The sequence below is a fragment of the Phyllostomus discolor genome, chromosome 12, assembly GCF_004126475.2.
Source record: "Phyllostomus discolor isolate MPI-MPIP mPhyDis1 chromosome 12, mPhyDis1.pri.v3, whole genome shotgun sequence".
Taxonomy (NCBI): domain Eukaryota; kingdom Metazoa; phylum Chordata; class Mammalia; order Chiroptera; family Phyllostomidae; genus Phyllostomus; species Phyllostomus discolor.
Genome location: NC_040914.2, coordinates 1,944,182 through 1,965,187, shown reverse-complemented (window position 1 = coordinate 1,965,187; position 21,006 = coordinate 1,944,182). Strand labels below are relative to the sequence as shown.

The following is a 21,006-nucleotide window of genomic DNA, read 5'->3' as shown; positions in this document are numbered from 1 at the left end:
ATGTTGGGAAAACTGCATAATCACATGCAAAAAAATAAATTGGACCCCTATCTTATATCATTCAAAAAAACTCAAAATATATAAACTTAAACACAAGAATTGAAACAGTAATCTAAAAGAAAACATAAGGAAAAGATCCTTGACATTGATCTTGGCAATAATGTTTTTAAATATGACCCCAAAAGCACAAGCAACAAAGCGTAAATAAAGAATAGCAGTTACTTACCTATAAGGGAGCTCCCATAAAAGTTTTAGCTGATTTCTCAACAGAGGTGATGAAAAGCAAGGACCTACAACCAAGATTTCTCCACCCAGCAAAGCTATCATTTGGATTCAAAGAATAGATAAAGAGCCTCCAAGATGCACCCCCGCCCCCCAAAAAGGTCTAGAGGAGTTTACCACCACCAAATCAGTATTACAAGAAATACTGATTTGAAGAAACCAGTATTTTCTTCAAGGACTTCTTGAAGAAAAAGAAGGAGGAAGAAGAGAAGGAGATAGCGAGAAGTGGGGGGAGAATGAGAGGATCAAATATATGAATAGTGAGGTGGCAATAACTATATATTAATCAACAATTACTTAAATGTAAATAGATTAAATGCTCCAATCAAAAGACATAAAGTGGCTAACTAGATACGAAAACAAAACCTGTACATATGCTATCTACAAGAGACTCACTTCAGATTAAAAGGCACACACAAACTGAAAGTAAAGGGATGGAAAAATATATTTCATGAAAATGGAAATGAAAAAAGAGCATGGGTAGTAACATTTATACTAGACAAAATAGACTTTAAAACAAAGGCTATAACAATACACAAAGAAGGACACAGCAATTTCACTACTATTTATTTTTTAAGTCACTAATTTGAAAAGATATATGCATCCATACGTTCATTTCAGCATTATTTACAATAGCCAAGATATGGAAGCAACCTAATGTCCATCAGTAGATGAATGGATAAAGAAGTGGTGCATATATGAAGTCTATCCATGCATGCATGCACAATGGTGACTTTGCTGTACTAGTCAGCGGGAGCAATAGAGACCTTGAGTGAGCATGTGTACTATGTAGCTGTCACATTCAAAATGACTGAGTGAGTAGAGCAACAAATCCACATGAAATTTTGCATTACACTTGAACATTCTTCTGCAGAAACTATTCAGATGATTCAGAAGCCCACAGCTATCGACAACTGGCGATTGGCAGCTTCATCACAACAATGTACCAGCTCATGCATCGTATGTTGTGAAAAGTTTTTTTGGCACAATATCAAATCACCCAGGTGACCCAGCCCCACTACAGCCCAGATTTGGTGCCCTGCAACTTCAGGATTTTTTCAAAAGTAAAATCACATTTGAAAGGGAAGAAATTTCAGAACATTAATGAGATTCAAGAAAATACCACAGGGCAGCTGATGGTGATTGGGGGAACTGTGTGAGGTCCCAAGGTGCCTACTTTGAAGGGGACTGAGGCATCATTGTCCTATGCACAATGTTTCTTGTATCTTATATCTTCTTCAATAATTGTCTCTGTTTTTCATATTACATGGCTGGATACCTTCTGGACAGACCTCATATACAATGGAATATGACAGCCATAAAAAGAATGAAATTTTGCCACCTGCAACAACATGGATGGACCTAGAAGCCATTATGCTAAGTAAAAATAAATCAAATGGAGAAAGATTAATGCCACGTGATTTCACTTAGGTGGATTCTATAGAACAAAATTAACAAAACAGAAACAAGCTCATAGATACAGAGAACATTTTGATGGTTGTCAGATGGAGGGGGTTGGGGGATTTTGGGGTTGCAAAGGGGGAAAGGATTAAGAAGTACAATTAGTAGTTACAAAATAGTCGTGAGAATTTAATTATAATTTAGGGAATATAGTTGATAATATTGTAATAACTATCCATGATGTCAAATGGGTACTAGATTTATCAGGGTGATCACTTTGTAGGTTATATAAATGTGTAATCACTATATTATACACTTGAAGCTAATATAATATTATACATCAACTCTAACAAATTTTTAATATTTTTAAAAATCAAAGAGTAAAATGAATGAGACTACATCAAACTAAACATTTTCTGCACAGCAAAAGAAACAACCAACACAATAAAAAGACAATCTATGTGCTGTGGAATCTGGCCAGCAGTGTCCATGGTGTTGTGGATACAACGAACAAATTCACACAGACTATAGAAGTCCTGTGGAGAAAAACGGACAGCACGGCCACTCTATGAAAGAGAGGGCGCCCCGACCCCTGCCTGGACAGCCTTTTATTACTTTCTGATAGCATGCATCAAAGAAGGTTTTCATTCATTATGTTCAGGTTTGCTTTAGGTGATTACTTTTTACAGAAAACAAAGGAAAGGATGTTACTGATTACTTCTTACAGATTAATGAGGAAAAAAATGTTGCAAATTCAAGGGAACAATAAGAATGATTGGTCTGGTTACACTCCATCTTTGGGAAGATTAGCGCAGACTTTAGGAAGTTACTTTGAAGATATGTAGTAAATATTTGCTGCTTCGACTCAGGGTGAGGGAGTTTGAGCAAGAACAAGCCTCAAAGCAGCCTAGGTATAATGCAAGCCTGGTTTCCCACAGGAAAGCCAATCCACGGATTTGGCTCCTGTGTGGTGACTCACACCTGCCTGTTTTCGGATAGGGCTGGGCTACATTTGCCATTGCCAAGTGGACTGGTTCCCTATATCTATGGAAAGGGAGAAAAAACTTACCAACTATATACATGACAAAAGTTCTATCAAAAATACACAAAGAACACATACAACTCAATAACAAAACAACAAAGAATTCAATTTTAAAAGGGGCAGAGAAACTGAATAGACATTTTCCCAAAGAAGACATCTAAATTGCCAACAGGTAAATTGAAAGATGTTCAGCATCACTAATCATCAAGGAAGTTCAAATCAAAACCACAATGAGATACCATCTTACACCTGTTAGAATGGCTATCATCAAAAAGACTAAAGATTGCCCTGGCTGGCATAGCTCAGTGGATTGAGCGCGGGCTGCGAACCAAAGTGTCGCAGGTTCGATTCCCAGTCAGGGTACATGCCTGGGTTGCAGGCCATGACCCCCAGCAACCGCACATTGATGTTTCTCTCTCTCTCTCTCTCTCTCTCTCTCTCTCTCTATCTCCTTCCCTTCCCTCTCTAAAAATAAATAAATAAAATCTTTAAAAAAAAAGACTAAAGATAAAAAGTGTCGGCAAGGATATGGAGAAAAGGCAATCTTTGTGCACTGTTGGTGGAAATAGTTGGTAGAGCCACTAAGTAAAACAGTATGGAGGTTCCTCAAAAAATTAATATGATCAAGCCACTTCTGCGTTCAGCCAAAGAAAATGAGCAAGATCTCAAAGACACAGCTGCACTACCATGTTTATTGCAGCATTATTACAATGGCCAAGATACAGAAACAATGTGAGTGTTAATGGATGAATGGATAATAAAAATGTGACACACATACACAGAGAGAATATTATTTATCCATTAGAAAGGTTAAAATTCTGCCATTTGCAACCTTATGCTGTGTGAGATAAATCAGACAAAGACAAAATACTATACGATATAAATGATACATGGAACCTAAAAAAGTCAAACTCATTAAAAAAGTGTAGAATTGTGGTTGCCAGGGATTGTGGGGTGGGAATTATGGGAAGATGTTGCTCAAAGGGTACAAACTTCCAGTCAGAAGATAAATAAGTTCTAGACATTGAATGCCTAGTTGTGATTATAGATAACAATACTGTTAGGTGAGTAAAGTTGCTAATTGAGAAGATCTTAAATGTTCTCACCATGAGAAAGGAATGGTAATTACCTGTAGTGATGGAGGCTCTAGCTAACACTACAGTGGCAATAATATTGCATATATAAAAGCAAACCAAATTAACACAATGTGCACCTAAAGTGACACGATGTTGCCATTTTGTAAAATAAAACAATAATGCCATTTATATGTCAATAAAGTTGGAGGAAAAAAGTGGTGCCAAAGCCTACAGAAAAGGGGAAATGGAGTTATTTTTTGTCGACTGGTATAGAGTTTCATTTAAGATCATTTAAAATTTCTGGAGAATGATGGTGGTGATGGTTGCACAGCAGTGTGAATGTACTTATGCCTCTGAACTGTACAATTAAAAATGGTTAAATGGTAAAGTTTATGTGTATTTTGCCACAATAAAAAAAGGCAAATGACTTGTAATGATTTTTCTTAGCTCACGATGAGCTGACCGATATTACCAATACTGCTCAGCTGTTATATCTTAAAGAAGGCAATTCTGAGTTTTCAGTGACTTGATAATCAGCCTCTGTGAATCGTTTGCTTGGGGCAACTAACCACAAGTGAGAAGTGGGAACCACAAGCTCCCTCACCATGCCGATAAGCAGTATTCCCATAACCTTGAGAATGGGCCCACATGCACAGAATCACGCTTTGTCATATAATACCTTGGACTCTTCTGGATTTGTGTGCATTTCGTATATAAGGAAATTGGGACTTCCTGTGGTGTGACACATGGCCTGCAGCATGCATGAATCACCCCACCCCAAAATAAAGGCGTGTCAGATATCCCTATGGCCCCACATATATTCTTCCGTCTGCCCAAATCCCGAATCCCATGTGAACCTGTCTGGCATTGTAAGACAATTGGCACCATTGGCAGGATTTGTCACAGTATGGTATGAATATGGAGTAGCCCTCGGGAACCCCAGAGAGGGGCCTGGGAAGGTGGCGGGTCACCGGTATGTGGTATCCAATGGCAAGTCTCCTGGCAGCATGGGCTCCTCCCTAGAATCGGCCTGATGTTAGTGGTGCACCCAGCACAGTAGAGAAGGCCCTGCGGGTGCAGGGGAGACCACAGAGAAGCCAAGCACTTGAGTGGACACCGGCCGAGGGCTGTGTATTTTGTTTTGTTTTGTTTTGTTTTGTTTTTCAGCTTTGCGAGCTGAGACGGAGACTGCACTTTGCAAAGCAGAGAAGTTAATGTGAACTCCATGGAAGAGAGGAAGCCCTGGAGGCTCAGGTTCACACCCTAGAGGAAGACCTCCAAATGGCAGAGCAGCGCCATCCCCCTCCGGGATTGCAGTAAATGACTAGGGGAAGAGGGAAAGGGAAGGAACTGAGATCCCTGCAGGCTCGGCCAGGCCAGTCGTAATACAGAAGATGAAATCACAGCAGCCTATGGTGCCTGGGTGCAATCCGGATCTGGGCCACTTCTGGTCCCCTCCCCTACTCACCCTGCACACATCTGGGACAAAGTTGCCGAGAGTGACTTGGCTAGAAGAGTGCTCTGGTGGAGGGGCAGCCTAGGGAACCCACCCAGCGAAGAAATGCAGCAGCAGTAGGAAGTAGTCTTAAGTTCCCTCTGTCTCACAGTTAAAGAGCGACCCCATGTGGCTGCAAGTTGAACAACGTTTCCTGTGGTCCCAGAAAAAGAAGGCGACAAAGAAAAAAACCAGGGGTGTGAACTGAGAGGCCCATCCTGTTTCTGGAAGACTGTGTATGGCTGTGCCAACCTCCCAAGAAGAGGGAGGAGATATCCTTTGGACATTTGAATGGAGGAGGGCCAAGAAACCTGTCTGCAGGGATGGACAGGGATCAGAAAAAGTGAAGGACATGCAGCTTTCCCCAGGTATTAGGCGACTGCCCCCACCCCCACCATGAGTATACTGTTTATGTGTCCCTCATTCTTAAGTATACCCTGGGCATTAATGTGCTCCAAGAACTGTGGCTGCAGACCACTGTGGGGAAAAACAGTATTTGGGGGGGCATCCTGAGCATGCCGCAGATCAGTTGCTGTCCCACAAAGGGTGACTTGGCAGTTAAACAAACACAGTCTGGCTTAATACTGGAATAGGTCAGAGTAGCCGGTAGGCAGAACTGTGAACCATGTGGCTGGTGCCTACAAATGAAGCACTGCCCTAGACTATTTGCACAGATAGTTGGACAGTGTACTGGAAACTAACATGATGGATCTCTACATGGCATGCAAATAAATGGATGGTTATATATAGGCCATTATGGGGACAGGCCTTGTGGAAAGATCTCTGGGAATTGGGCTACCAGAACCTAATCACTGTATAACATGTGACTGGGCATCCACCCCTTACTTCTCCTGGGAATGATGAGGCTGACACTCTAGCCAAGGTGCAGTGGCTAGAAATGGTACTTGCCAGTCCCTCAGGAAGGGAAGTAGTCCAGTGGCTACACCATGGCCTCTTACCTACTGGACAGAAGGCCATGTGGTCTATTATAAAAGCTTAGGGGTACAGGAAGCTTGTGAGGCCTGGTTTGCCTGTTCACAAGAACATCCCCAGAGGCCTGTGGGAACTACTGGACAGGTGGTACAGGAACAAATACCACTGATCCAATGGCAGGTTGATGTGATTGGGCCCCTGCCTAGTTCAAGGGATGTATGTGGTCATGTATGTGGGCATGCACCAGATCAAGGTGTGGTGGTTGCTGTGCTGGAGCGCCCGTGGGCTGCCTATGGGTGACCCTTAATCGTTGAAATGGTCAAGGGATACACTTCGCTAAAACAAGACAATGGGAAAACAAGGAAATATTCTCTTGCCTGTACCCAAGGGCCTGGAGCAAGGCAAACAGCTGTTTGGACATGACCTTGGGAGATAAAGGTCCCCCACATATGTTGGGTGGCTCTTGTTGCCCTTTGGGGACATGGGGGGGAGAGAAACCTGCCAACACTGCCCTGGGTGATTGGGACATGGACCCCAATATTGCAACATACCCAGGGTCAGCAGACCATGAAATGCTTCTCTGTGGCATCACATGTTAATATCAGTATATGCTGAAAAAAAAAAAAAACACTTGATAAAGTACAGCACCCATTCATGGTAAAAACGCTCAGCAACTGGGAATAGAGAAGTATACCTCAACATAACAGAGGCCATATTCAAGAAACCTACAGTCAACATCATACTAATAAGCCAAAACTAAAAGCTTTCCCCCTAAGATCAGGAAAAAGACAAGGGTGTCCACTTTCACCACTTATATTCAACATAGTATTAGAAGTTCTAGCCACAGTGATCAGACAAGAAAAAGAAATAAAAGGCATCCAAATTGGAAAGGAAGCAGTAAACTGTCATTTGCAGATGACATCATAGTGTACTATAGGTTCCACCAAACAAATACTCAACCCAATAGGTGAATTTGGCAAAACAGTGGGATACAAAGTCAATATTCAGAAATCAAAGGCATTTCTGTACACCAACAATGAAATATCAGAAACAGAAACTAGGGGGAAATCCCATTTACTATAATGACAAGAAAAATAAAGTTCCTAGGAATAAACTTAACCAAAGAGGTAAAAGACCTATACTCAGAAAAACTACATCATGCTGAAGAAAGACATTAAGGAAGACACAAACAAATGGAAGCATATATTATGTTCATGGACTGGAAGAATCAACATCATTAAAATGTCTGTACTACCCAAAGCAATCTATAGATTCAATGCAATTCCTATTAAAATGCCAATGACATATTTCACAGATCTAGAACAAATATTTCAAAAATTTATATGGAACCAAAAATGACCCCAAATAGCCACAGCAATCTTGAGAAAGAAGAACAAAGTAGGAGGAATTACAATACCTGATATCAAATACTCAAAGGCCACTGTTATCAGAACAGTCTGGTATGGCATAAGAACAGACACATATAGTGCACTGCTGGTGGGACTGCAGACTGGTACAACCACTATGGAAAGCAGTATGGAACTTCCTCAGAAAACTAAAAATGGATCTGCCTTTTGACCCACTGATTCCACTGCTGGAGCTCTATCCTAAGAATACTAAAACACCAATTCAAAAGAACCTATGTGTCCCAATGTTCATAGCAGCACAATTTACAATAGCTGGATGCTGGAAGCAACCAAGATGCCCATCAGTAAATGAATGGATCAAAAAACTATGGTACATTTACACAATGGAATTCTATGCAACAGAAAGAAAAAAAAGGAGCTCCTACCCTTTGCAACAGCGTGGATGGAGCTGGAAAACATTATGCTTAGCGAAACAAGCCAGTCAGTGAAAGACAAATACCATATGATCTCACCTTTAACAGGAACCTAAATAACAAAACAAAGAAACAAGCAAAATATAACCAAAGACACTGAAATAGAGGACAGGCTGACAGTGACCGAAGAGGAGAGAAGACGGAATTTAAGGGGACAGTGGGAAGGGTTCACAGGAACAAACTTAAAGGACACATGGTCATAAACTAAGGGGAGGGTGGTAATGGGAGGGAAGTGGGGAGGTTGGGAGGGGGGACTGGATTGGGAGTAAAAAGGAGAAAACTGTATTTAAACAATGATTAAAATAAAAAATAAAAAGAACAGACACATAGATCAATAGAACAGAATAGAGAGCCCACAAATAAACTCATGTCTCTATGGTCAATTAATATTTGACAAAGGGAGCAGGAGCATAAAATGGAGTAAAAATAGCCTCTTCAACAAATGGTGCTAGGAGACCTGGAATGGTACCTGCAAAACAATGGAACTCAACCACCAACTTATACCATAAACCAGAAGAAACTCAAAATGGATAAAAGATTTAAACATAAGCTGTGATAACCATGAAAGTCCTGGAGGAAACTATAGGCAATAAAATTTCAGATATCCCACACAGGCCAAGGGAAATAAAGAATAGAATAAACAAATAAGACTACATCAAATTAAAAAAATCTTCTGCATGGCTAAAGAAAACATCATCAAAATGAAAAGGGACCCAAATGTGTGGGAAAACATTGGTACATTTACATAATGGAATACTACACAACAGAAAGAAAGAGCTCCTACCTTTTCACAACAGCATGGACAGAACTGGAGAGTATTGTGCAGGGGGCAAAGGAAAAATACTATATGATCTGACCTATGACAGGAAGTTAATGAACAAAACAAACAAACAAAATAGTAGACTGTTCTGCATGGTGTGGGCCCAGACAGGACCCACACCCAGGGATAGGTTCTCCCATGGGGAATCAGGCCTGCATTGTACCTAGGCTGCTTTGAGACTTGCTTTTTGCTAAAACTTCCTCACCTTTAATTGAGGCAGCAAACATTTACTGCATATCTTTAAAGTAGCTTCCTAAAATCTATGCTAAAACTTACAAGGATGAGTGTAACCAGCTCAACAACTTTTACCTTTGCATTTGCAAATATCCTTCTGTGATGTCATTAGCAGCATCCTCTCCTTTGTTTTCTGTAAAAGGTAACCACCTAAAGTGAACCTCTGCATAGTAAATGAGGACCATCATGTAAAGTACTCAGAAAAGCAATAAAAGCTTGTCAAGGCAGGGGTCGGGGCACTCTCCCCTTGAGAGAGTGGCCGTGCCATCCCTTTTCCTCCATGGGACTTGGTAGTTCATGTGAACTTGTCTCATATCTCATCCATACACCACAGATCCCTCCGCATCAAAATAGAACCAGAGGAAGGGAAACAAGGGACAAACTGACAGGGGCCAGAGGGGAGGGAAGAGGGGGATAGGGAGGAAAAAATAGAAAGGGCGTACTTTAAAAAACAAGTATAAATGACCCATGGACAAAGACAGCAGGTTGGGGATTGACTGGGGTGGGTCAGGGCAGGGGAGAGCAATGGGGAAAATTGGGACAAACTGTAATAGAACAACAATAAAAAATTATATATCATTCCCCTCAAATGCCCAGGCAGAGAGATAATTCATCAAGTGACATGAGTAACCAAGGTAACAAGGTAGTTCAGAAAGAAAATGAAAAATCTCCAGAAAATAAACTTAAATGACAGAGAATTCAAGATTGCATTTATGAAAAAAAGAAAACCTCAGTGAGCTACACACAAAAACTTAGAAAGATAGTCCAATGAGCTCAGAAGTAAAAAATCAATGAACAAAAGGAGTACTTGATCAAAGATATTGAAACATAAAAAAGAAATAAACAGAAATTCTGTCATGCAAATGGACAACAGTGTGGTGATTGCAGGGCCAGGAGTAGGGGGGAGGTGGAAGTGAAAGAAGGTATAAGGAGGATAAATGGTAATTTATACAATAAATGGGAAAATACAATAAAAATGAGAAAATAAATTCTGGAGCTGAAGGGTTCAATAAATAAGATGAAAAATAAATTAGAGAGCTTAATAAATAGGGCATACCAGATAGAGAAAATAGACATAAAAGATAGAAATCTAGCCTAGCAAGCTCTGCATCATGCCAGGCTTCATCTCCTCTGTGCCATCTGGTCTGTCACCTGAGCCATTTATTCTGTTGTGAAGCATTAGGGCAACCTGTAGTATTTAGAACAGCAAGCAGAAGTGCCGCCGTAGAGGCCAGGACTCTGGACTATGGTGACTAGTGGTACAGCCCCAGAAAAGACATCCCCTGATAGAGATAAGAAAAGCAGTCAGATGTATCTGTTTCCCCTTGAGCCCCGAAACACCATTATTCAAGATCACGAGCAAGGTAAAGAGAAACAAAATGAAAGTCAGATAATGAAGGAAGAAAACACAGGAGCCAGAGCAGAAGCAGAGAGACAAGAAGACATGAATCCAAAGATAAATTTTCTAAGAGACACATGTCTGAGGAACATAATGACAAGGAACATTCTTCTGATAAAAGAAGAGAGCAACTAAATTCATCTGAAAATGGTGAAGGCAGATACAAACACAAAGAAAGAAGGTCATCAAGAAGCAGAAGTCACTCAAAATCTAGGTTAATGAAAAGCATCATTGTAGTTAAAGCAGAAAGCAGAAGAAGTCAAGATCCAGAAGCAGAGAAAGTAAGAAATGATCCAGAAGCAGGGAAGGATAATGTCACCTCCAATCTCTTCCCACTCAAGATCAAGACACAGACATAGGAGTAGAAGCAGAAGTAGGACAAGGAATAGAAGTCAAGATACAAATAAGAGAATTGAGTGACTTCTGGACAAGATGGAGATGTAGCTAGGACTTCCAATACTACATTGAATAGAAGTAGACATCTATTTGTGTGAAAGCGGACATCCTTGCTCACTGGAGAGCATTATGCTAAATGAAATAAGCCAGGTGGTGAAAGACAAATACCATATGATCTCACCTATAAGTGGAACCTAGTCAACAAAACACACAAGCAAGCAGAAGGCAGCCAGAAACATTGAAATAAAGAGCAAACTGACAGTAACCAGAGAGGAGAGGGGAGAGGGATAATGGGGGATAACAGGGGAACGGCCATCAAGGAACATGTGTAAAGGATATATGGGCAAAGCCAAAGGGGGTAGGTTCAAGGGTGGAAGGCAGGGATGTGTGGGTGGAGGGAATGGTCGAGTGAAAATTAAGACAACTCTACTTGAACAACAATAAAGAAAAGAAACAGTATGGTATTGGCAGAAAAACAGACACACAGACCAATGGGACAGAATTGAGACCCCAGAAATAAACCCACATATACATGGGCAAATAATTTTCAACCAACAAGCCAAAAACATACAAAGGAAAAAAGAAAGTCTCTTCAACAAATGGTGTTTGGAAAATTGGAGAGCCAAATGAAAAAGAATGAAATTATATTGGTCTTTGTCACCAGTCACAAAAATTAACTCAAAATGGATCAAAGACCTAAATGTAAGGCCTGAAACAATAAAATACATAGAAGAAAACAAAGACCCAAAACATGTGGACCTTGTTCTTAGGGAGGATTTTATGAATTTGACCCCAAAGTCAAGGGAAGTAAGAGTAAAAATAAATGAATGGGACTATATCAAGCTAAAAAGCTTCTGTACAGCAAAAGAAATCATCAATGAAACACAAAGACAACCAACTGAATGGGAGAAGATTATTTGTAAATAATGCCTCCAATGATGGGCTATTATTCAAAACATAAAGAACTCACCCTGGTGGTGTGGCTCAGGGGACTGAGCACTGGCCTGCGAACCAAAGAGTCATCAGTTTGACTCCCAGTTGGGGCACATGCCTGGGTTGTGGGCCAGATCCCTGGTGGGGCATACAAGAGGCAACCACACATTGATGTTTTTCTCCCTCTCTTTCTCCCACCTTTCCCCTTTCTCTAAAAAATAAATAAATAAAATCTTTTTAAAAAACATGTAAAGAACTCACACAGATCAACAACAACAACAAAAAATCCAATTTAAAAATGAATAGAAGACCTAAACACACCCTTCCCCTTAGAAAATACACAAAAGGCCAACAGATATACCAAAAGATGCTCAGCTTCACTAGTTATTAGTGAAATGCAAAGCAAAACCAGAACGAGATACCACCTCACACCTGTTAGAATGGCTATTATCAACAAGACAAAAAATAACAAGTGTTGGACAATTTGTGGAGAAAAAGAAACCCTCATTCACTGCTAGTAGAATCATAAATAGGTACACCTGCTGTGGCAATCTCCAACACTATGGAGATTCCTCAAAAAATTATGAATAGAGTTATTATATGACCCAGTAATACCTCCTCTGGGTATCTACCCCAAAAATTTGAAAACATTTATTTATAAAGATGTATGTACCCCTATGTTCACTACAGCATTATTCGTGATGACCAAGACATGGGAAAAATAAAAGTGTCTTTCATGGGTGATTGAATAATAAAGATGTGGTACATAAATACTATGCAATATTGCTTAACCATAAGAAAAGATGAAATACTGCCATTTACAACAACATGGATGGTTCTTGAGAATATCATGCTAAGCGAAATAGTTAGAAAAAATCAAGAACTATATGATTTCACTCATATGTGTGATATAAAGGTGAGGCAACAAATGAACAAATGAATAAGATAAAGAAAAACTCAAAGACCCAACAGTATGGTGTTTATTAGAGGGAAAAGGGAATGGGGAAAAGGTAGTAAAGGGTAAAGGAAGTCAAATATATAATGATGTAAGGAAATTTGATTTTTGAGTGGTGAACCCACAATGCAATATACAAATGATGTATTATAAAATTGTATACCTCATACCTATGTAATAGTATTAACCAGTGTCACCCCAATAAATGTAATAAGGCATTTTAAAGGCATAGAAATTGGGAATAAGAAAGTAAAACTCACTTTTTTCAGGTGACACAATTCCACATATAGAAAACCCAAAGATTACACACATAAACCAACTAGAAAAAAATAAACAGAGTAAAGTTGTAGGATACAAAATCAATGTACAAAAACCTGTTGTATTCCTATATACTAATAATGGAACATCTGAAAAAAGAAATAAAGAAACAATTGCATTTGCAATTGCAACAAAAAGGATAAAACACCTATGTATAAATTTAAAGGATGTGAAGGACCCATACAGTGAAAACTCTAAGACATTGTTGAAAGAAATTGAAGTCCACACAAAGAAATGCAAAGATATTCCATGTTCACGGACCAGAAAAATCAATATAGTTAAAAGCGCCTTAATGCCTAAAGCAATATACAGTTAAATGCAATCCCCATCAAAATATCAATGTAATTTTTCCAAAAAAAAAATCATCAAATTTGTATGGAATCACAAAAGACTCCAAATAGCCAGAGCAACCCTGAAAAAGCTGGAGATATTACACTCCCAGATTTAAATTATACTACAAAGGTACAATAATCAAAACAGTGCAATATTGGAAGATAAACAGCACACAGCGCAAGAGGACTGATTGAGAGCTCACATGTACAGGCAACTAATTTTCAACAAAAAAAGTCAGAAACACAGTGAAGAAAAGATAGCCTCTTCGAAAATGGTGTTGGGAAAATTGGAAGGCCACATGCAAAAGAATAAAACCAAACTGCTATTTGAAACTTACACAAAAATAAACTGAAAATAAAGACTTAAATATAAGATTTGAGGCAAAATACATAAAAGAAAACATAGGTACTAAACTTATGGACCTTGGTCTTAGAAAGGATTTTATAAATTTGGCCCCAAAGTCAAAGGAAGTAAACATAAAAGTAAATGAATGGCACTATCTAAACTGAAAAGCTTTGGCACAGCAAAAACAAAAACAAAAACACACACCCACACAGACCTCCAATAAGGGGCTAATATTCAGAACTTGTAAAGAACTCATACAATTCAACAACAAAAAAACAAACAATCCAAGTAAGAAATGGGTAGAGGACCTGAACGAACACTTCTCCCAAAAAAACATACAAATGGACAACAGATATATGAAAAGATGCTCAACTTCACTAGCTATTAGGGAAATGAAAATCAAAACCACAATGAGATAGCAACTCACACCTATTAGAATGGCTATTATCAACAAGCCAATAAATAAGTGTTTTAGAGGATGTGGAGAAAAAGGAGCCCTCATACACTGCTTGTGGGAATGTAAACTTGTAGAGTCACTATGGAAAACAGTATGGAGATTCCTCAAAAAATTAAGAATAGAGCTACTTTATGATCTAGCAATCCCTCTTTTGGGTATCTACCTAAAAATTCAAAAACATATATTTGTAAAGTTATATGTACCCCTATGATCATTACAGCATTATTCACAGTAGCCAAGACAAGAAAACAGCCTAAGTGCCTATCCTTTGATCCAATACTAGTTTGTCATAAGAAAGGAGGAGATACTGCCATTTGTGTCAACAAGGATGGATCTTGAGAGTATTGTGCTAAGTAAAATAAGTCAGATGGTAAAATCTGAGTAGTCTAAGTAAAATGACAAGAACCATATGACTTCACTCATGTATGATATAAAACATAAAGAAACAACAACAAATAAAACAAACTCATAGACATAGATAACAGTGTAATGGTTACCAGATGGTAAGACAGATAGCGGAGGTAAAGGGGGTCAAATATATTGTGATGAAAGGAAAGTATACTTTGGGTGATGAGCACAAAATGCAATATACAGATAATGTATTATTGAATTGTACACTTGCAACTCATATAGTTATTAACCAATGCCACCCTCATAAATTTAATTTTTAATATATCTTATTGATTATGCTATTACAGCTGTTCCATTTCCCCCTTCATTCCCCTCCACCCTGCACGCCCCCTCCCACCCACATTCCCCCCTTTAGATCATGTCCATGTGTCATAAGTTCTTTAGCTTCTACATTTCCCATACTATTCTTGCCCACCCCTCTCTATTTTCTACCTACCATCTATGCTACTTATTCTCTGTACCTTTTCCCCCTCTCTCCTACTCCCACTCCCCTGTTAATAACCCTCCATATGATCTCCATTTCTGTGGTTCTGTTCCAGTTCTAGTGGTTTAGAAGCTTAGTTTGTTTTTGTTTTTGTTTTAGGTGTGGTTGTTAATAATGGTGAGTTTGCTGTCATTTTACTATATATGTTCTTTATCTTATTTTTCTCAGAAAGTCCCTTTAACATTTCATATAATAAGGGCTTGGTGATGATGAACTCCTTCAACTTGACCTTATCTGAGAAGCACTTTATCTGCCCTTCCATTCTAAATGAAAGATTTACTGGATAGAGCAATCTCGGATGTAGGTCCTTGCCTTTCATGACTTCGAATATTTCTTTCCAGCCCCTTCTTGCCAGTAAGGTTTATCCTGAGAAATCAGCTGATAGTCTCATGGGAACTTCTTTGTAGGTAAGTCTCTCCTTTTCTCTTGCTGCATTTAAGATTCTGTCCTTATCCTTAATCTTCGGTAATATGATTATGATGTGCCCTGGTGTGTTCCTCCTTGGGTCCAACTTCGTTGGGACTCTGAGCTTCCTGGACTTTCTGGAAGTCTATTTCCTTTGCCAGATAGGGGGAGTTCTCCTTTATTATTTATTCAAATAACTTTTCCACTTGTTGCTCTTCCTCTTCCCCTTCTGCCATCCCTGTAATTCGGATGCTGGAATGTTTAAAGATGTCCTGGAGGTTCCTAAGCCTCTCCTCATATTTTTTAATTCTTGTTTCTTCATTCTTGTCTGACTGGATGTTTCTTTCTTCCTTATGGTCCACTCCATTGATTTGAGTCCCAGTTTTCTTCCCATTACTATTGGTTCCCTGTGCATTTTCCTTTGTTCCACTTAGCATAGCCTTCATTTTTCCATCTAATTTGTGACCAAAATCAACCAATTCTGTGAGCATCCTGATCACCAGTGCTTTGAACTGTGCATCTGATAGGTTGGCTATCTCTTAGTCACCTAGATTTATTGGCTCTGGAGCTTTGATATGTTCTTTCATTTGAACTTTTTTTTTGGTCTGGCCACACCTGGTACACAGTGAGGGGCAGAGCCTTAGGTGTTCACCAGGGCAGGGCCACCCAGTCGCTGGGTTCTGACACTGTATGTAGGGGTGGGGTCAAAAAGGGAACAATGGTACTTGCTCCGCTCTCGTATTTCAGTCCCTTCTGCTGCTTCCCACAAGCAAATGGGGCCCTTCTGGTGCTGGTTTCTGGGTGGGTGGACTTGTGTATATTCTAGGACCCTGTCGTTCTCTCCAATGAACTCTCCTGTGAGACTGGGAGTCTCTCCCGGCACCTCAACCCCCACAAGTGTTTTCAGTTGGTGCTTTTAGGCTTTATTTCCTGGGGCTGGAGCCCTGGGTTCCACGGTCTGTCTTGGTCCCCATTTTTGTCTGGTTTATCTGTGCACAAATATGTGTCCACAGTCATCCAGTGGCCTTGTGCACCTAACTGGGTCTGCCTGTTGCCACCCCACTCCCAGGGTCTGCCAGCCACTACCTGTGCACCTGGGACCACCGACCACCAGTTTTTCATGCTAAGACCCCTCTCCGCCGGCTGCCGACTCCACCTGTCTTAACGGTCTGGATGAATAGTTGTGGGACTTTCATACAGTTCAATTTTCTATCAGATCTGGTTGGGGTTTTTTTTGTTTCTAAATTTTTGTTGTCTTTAATTTTGGTTGTGCAAGGAGGCACAGTGTGTCTACCTACACCTCCATCTTGGCTGGGAGTCATCATAAATTTAATTTTTTAAAAATGTCTCCAATTAGCCATCTAAGTTTCCAATTTAAGAAACCAGAAAAGAGCAAAACAAACTCAAATCAAAGAGAAAAAATAAGAGATATAATTGGAAAGCTATGAAATTTAAAAAGGAAAACAATTTTAAGAATTAGCAAAACCAAAAGTTGTTATTTTACAAAGACCAGTAAAACTGATAAACCTCTCATAACACTGACAAAACAAGAGGGAAGACACATATGACCAATGTCAAAAATGAAAGAGAGCCCTGGTTGGTGTGGCTCAGTGGATTGAGCATCAGCCTGTAAACCAAAAGGTCACCAGTTCAATTACCAGCCAGGGCACATGTCTGGGTTGTTGGCCAGGTACCCAGCTGGGGGCGAGCCAGAGGCAACTGATCAATATATCTCCCACACATTGATTTTTTTCTCTCCCTCCCTTCCTTTCTCTCTAAAATTAAGTAAATATATTTTTTTAACTTAGAGAATATCACTACAGACCCCTGAGACATTAAAGGAAAAGCAAGGGACCATTACAAACAACTCTTTACATGTATAATTTACAACTTAGATGAAAATTGAATGATTTTTTAAAAACAAAATCCAAAAACTGATCAAGGGTAAAAGGGTTATCTGAATAATTTTATATCTACTAAAGAAATTGATTTTGTAACTAAACACTTTCTGGAAAAGAATTCTCCAGACCCAGATGATTTTATTGGTAAATTATACCAAACAAATACCACCATTTCCACACAATCTCTCCCAGAAAATAGAAGAGAGGGGAATATTTCCTAATTCATCTCAAGACATCATTATCTTAATACTAAAACCAGTTAGAGACTCTGTACAAAACACTATAAACCAATATCTCTCATGAATATAGATAGAAAATTTCTTCATGAAATATTAGAAAATCAAAAACAGAAGTATATAAATAGAATACACCATCATGAACTGAGTTTCCTACCCCCCAAAAAAGGGAAGGGGTTCTCCCTAAAATTCACAACAAGACAAGGATGTCCACTCTCACCACTCCAGTTCCACATCAGACTGAAGTCCTAACCAGCACAAGATGTCAGAAAAAGAGAAAAGGACACATAAATTATAAAGGAAGAAATAAAATTAACCTTAATTGCATATGACATGCATGTCCATGTAGAAAAATCACAAGAAATCTACCAAAAAAAACATTTCTAGAATTAATAAATTGAGTCAGCAAAATCTCAGCTTGCAATGCCAACACACACACAAAAAAAACTACTGCATTTTCATATACTAGCAATGAACAATCAGAAACCAAAAAATCTTAATAGCGTTTCAATAGCATCCAAAAAATCAAGTATGTTGGTATAAATCTAAAATATTTTGTGTATGTATGCGCTCTTATATTTAAACTATAACTGCTGACGATAGAAATAAAAGAACACCTTTAAAAATGGAGAACCTTCCAATCATCATGAATTGGAAGGCTCAACATCTCCCCAAAATTGATATGTAATTCTAATGCAACTCCTATTAAAAGAGCAACAACATTTGTTGACCTACATTATTTTGGTCTTAAAATGGATAATTATCAGTAATATTATTCCCAAGCAAACTTGAATGGTGTTATTTTATTCATAATTTGCCTTGCTTTTATGCCTTGTTTTTCTTAACTTCTCCATATTTATATTTGCCTTTTTTTTCAGGTATTTTCTATCTCAAAAAATTGCCTCTTTTAACAGACTGATGGTTGCTACAGAGGAGGGAGGATTGGGAGATGGGTGCAAAAGGTGAAAGGATTAAGAAGTACAAACTGGTAGTCACAAAACAGTCACAGGGAGGTAAAGTATGAGACAGAGAATATAAGCCCTGGCTGGTGTAGCTCAGTGGATTGAGCGTGAGCTGTGAACCAAAGCATCGCAGGTTCAATTCCCAGTCAGGGCACATGCCTGGGTTGTAGGCCACAGCCCCCAGCAACCGCACACTGATGTTTCTCTCCCTCTCTCTCTCTCTCTCTCTCTCTCTCTCTCTCTTTCTCCCTCCCTTCCCTCTCTAAAAATAAATAAATAAAATCTAAAAAAAAAGAGAATACAGTAATAACATTGTAATAACTATATATGGTACCCAGTAGGTACTGGAAATATTGAGAGGACCACTTTGTAGAGTATATGATTGTCTAACCACTATGCTATACACCTAAAAATAATATGAAAGATATTTAATGTAAAGTGTAATTGAAAAATAAATTTTTAATACAAAAAGATTTGTTGATCTAGACAAGCATAGTCAAAACAATTCTGAAAAAGAAAAAGAAAGTTGGAGTACTCACACTACCCAATTTTAAGAAGCACTGTAAAATTACATTAATAAGACAGTGTGCTATTGGCAAACAAATACACACCTATACCAACAGAACAGAAGAATAAGGACTGTAGAAAGAAACGCACATAAATATGGCCAATTTATTTTTAAAAGAAGTCCAAAGACTATTTGAGAAAGAACACAGTTGTTGGTTTTTGTTTTGTTTTTTTTTGTAATAGTGTTAAATTTGATGGAAAGACGTTCGGTGGAATTCAGCGAAAAAATTAATCTCCACTAAACCTTCACATCTTATACCAGTATGAACTCAATGTGAATCACAGATCTGAAATATATACACTATCAAAAATTAGAACAAAACATAGGAGAAAATCTTTCTGACCTGGAGTTAAGCAGAATTCTTAAACATGACACCAAAAGCACATCCTTAAAAGAATAAAAATAATAATTTAGATTCTATAAATATTAAAAACTTTTAGAAAATGAAAAGATAAACTACCCACCATGAAAAAAATATTTGCAAATCACACAACTGGCAAAAGGGCTGTATCCAAAATATATAAATGACCCTCTAAAATTTAGTCTAGCCCTGGCTGGTGTGACTCAGTGGATTGAGCCCTGGCCTGCAAACCATTCCGTTTCCAGTCAGGGCACATGCCTGGGTTGCAGGCCAGGTTCCCAGTAGGGGGCATTAGAGAGGCAACCACACATTGATGTTTCTCTCCCTCTCTTTCTCCCTCCTCCCCTTCCCCGCTCTAAAAATAAATAAATAAATAAAATCTTTTTTTAAATAAGTAAAATTTAGAGTCTAAATTGTAGTAAAAACAACTCCCTGGATTGACCAATCACTCAAGAGAGTAGGAAGGACTGGCACTTTATCAGACCAATCAGCAGGCAGGCCAGTATTAGCCTCTCGCTAATCACAGACAACCTCCAATCAGCCAATAGAAATAGAAAGCTAAAATAAGAGGGGGGGCCTACATGATCTCCAAGGCAATCAATTCACCACAATAAGGAAGAGGCTGTCTGTAGTGAGCGTCAGATGCCCTAATGCGGATGTTTGAGAGGGGCAGGGAGGGAATTTATGGGGGGACAGGTGAGGAGTTAGAGGGGGAATAAGGGAGTAAGGAGGGCTTCATAAATGGGCTAAAAGGGTGTTTTAACTAGATGAGTGTTTAGAGGGAGCACAGCTTTTAAGAGACTGTAATAGGTGGACACAGAAGGAGCTCAAAAGTCAGGAAGCTAGGTGGAGAGGTAAAGAGAAGACCTTAGAGGGAGGAAGAGCAGGACGTTATAAAGTGACAGAGACAAGGCTATGAGTGGCGTGAGAGGGACTTAGGTGCTCAAAGAAAGTCTAGAGGAGCCAAGTGAGAGTTTATGTGGGGCTGGGGGAGCAGTTTATAGGGACAAAGTGAGGGATAACTGGGATGAGCAGAGAGTTATTGGTGACATTACAAGTTTCCTAGGACAAGAATTTTTATAAGGGACACTGAAGGTTTTACAGGTGATAAGTGAGACAAAGTGTTGAGTGAGGGTCTTCTTAGCAGGACATTTTATAGAGGCAAAGACACAGTTGCTTGGGTGACAACGAGGCAATTGTAGGAATGACATATGAAAGTGAATTAGTTGTGGTTTCAGGAAAGATAAGTGAGAGTGACCAGAAAGGGATTTGGGTTGACAGGATGAGGCCAAGAAAGACGTGCTGCATGAGTTTGTAAGGCAGTTAGAAGAGATTATAGGAGACAAGAAATAGAGGGGATTAGGGCATGAGGGAAGGTGGGGGCTGAGAGTTCTAGGGGACAGAAAGATATTAAAGGGG

At 39.2% G+C, this 21,006-nt stretch overlaps 1 pseudogene; it reads left to right on the top strand.

The window, feature by feature from the left end:
• The window catches only part of LOC114511261, a 47,740-nt pseudogene that overhangs the window by 22,308 nt on the left and 4,426 nt on the right, over nt 1-21,006 (top strand).